We start from the raw sequence: 2,153 nt of genomic DNA, 5'->3' as shown, positions 1-2,153 counted from the left end.
ACTATATATACATATATATATATCAACTTTAATAATATATATATATAAATACATATATATATAGTATAGATATATATATAGATATATATAGTTCACACATTTATTCACATTTTTCCATATAACAGTTAAATTCATTTAAAATAATTAATCTTAAATATTTATATATATTATTGACAGTTATGTAGGTCTATGTAGGTATTATGTAATAGTTAATATAAAAAAAGACTAGAATTAAATAAGATCTTACCTGTAACATCCCACGTTGCCCACGAGTGCACCACTGGTCTCTCCGTCTGTTGCTGCGCGTCCAGCAACAGATTCCTCACTATATATATGAATATATTCATATTAATGTTATTTTTAATAATAACTATATAAACACATTACAATTACATTTTTACACTTTCATTTAAATTAAATTTAAAATAAAACTTATAATATTAACACGTGCATTGCGCCACATGGAAAGAAATAATGAGAAGTTATAGAAAGCTTTTACTTCTTTTCACTTTCTTTGGGTTATTTTACAAGATCGCGGCGAAAGCTCTGTTCCAATTCAGAGCTTACGAGTTTCAGCGTTGCCAATAGGGCAAAAACAAATAAAGTCAGAAGTTTCCTCTTTGGTTATTAGGATAGTCGGAAACCAAAATAAATGCTAGTAGCGACGAAAGGGATACACCTTCCCAGCCCGCGAAAATTGGTAATTGGATGCAAAGTTTAAGGGAGTGCAGTTACAGGTGTTAGCGGAGTTACCAACAGTGTTACCAATTAACAGGAAAGTTGAAAAGTTTTGTTAAATATAGTGGACAGTGGTGGTACTAGTTACTACCACTAAATAAAAGTCTTGAAATATTTTTTTTTGAAAAGTTTTTAGACAAACTATTTAATTTAAAAAATTATAAATTTTATTTTGTTTTGTCAACAATTTTAAAATTAAAGTATTAAATAAATAAACAATTGAATATTATGATTTTTTTGCCGATATTCGTGAAATTGGAATTAATTAATTTTAATTAATTATTAAAAGTTACAAATAGAGAGATTTAAAAGAAGGAAGAGGAATTGCAGTAGGAAAAAGAAAATGGATTCTATAACAAAAGTGGATATATCAAATATATGTGGATATATAGTTTTGTATTTTAATTTATTTTTGTAATTAAATACATTAATTTGCCATTGTTTATTATATTTATTATCAAGAATGTTTATTTAATATTTATATATATATTGTGACCGAAAAGTTTTCGGAAATTCTCATTTAAAATTCGCGCGCTGTATATTTTTCGATATTTTAAGTTTATGTAGTTTGGCAGCACTGTCCTTAATTACTATGCCAAAAATGAGCGCGATCTGTCGGACAGTTCGTTTACGGCAGCTGTTGAAACCAGTTCACCTCAGTAGTGCGTTGCGAAAAAAACAATGGAAAAAAATATTGAACAAAGAGTTTGCATCAAATTTTGTTTTTCGAACGAAATTTCGTGTGCAGAATCGTTGCGAATGCTACAAAAGGCTTATGGGGAATCAGTTTTATCGAAAACTCAAGTTTATGAGTGGTACAAAGCCTTTCAGGACTGTCGTACGACCGTCGAAGACATGCCGCGTTCTGGACGACCTTCGACCTCTACCACCGACGAAAACATTGAAAAGGCAAAGGAAATCGTGTTCAAAAATCCTCATGTGAGTGTTAGAGAGATAGCACGAGAGCTAGGCATCGGTCGTGAGATGGCTCGTTTGATTTTGGTGGACAATTTGTGTATGCGACGTGTCAACGCCCGGCTTGTTCCGATTCACCTCAATTTGTTCAACATTATCAACGATTTTAAGGCCAAACATTCAATAAATACCATCGAACAGCCACCGTATTCACCTGATCTTGCACCGTGTGACTTTTTCCTGTTTCCCAACCTCAAATTACCACTCAGAGGAACGCGTTTTGAATCCATAGAAGACGTAAAACAGAATTCGCAGAGGGAACTCAAAGCCATATCGGAAAGCGCCTATAAAAAATGTTTTGATGATTGGAAGAAACGTTGGCATTTGTGTATCGCTTCTAATGGAGCATATTTTGAAGGAGATAAAATAAATATTGATGAAGATTAAGAATTTTGCGTTTTATTTAAAATTTCCGGAACTTTTTCGGTCACAATGTATAT

Source organism: Teleopsis dalmanni, chromosome X (assembly GCF_002237135.1).
Source record: "Teleopsis dalmanni isolate 2A chromosome X, ASM223713v2, whole genome shotgun sequence".
NCBI lineage: Eukaryota > Metazoa > Arthropoda > Insecta > Diptera > Diopsidae > Teleopsis > Teleopsis dalmanni.
This window is presented reverse-complemented; position numbering follows the sequence as displayed.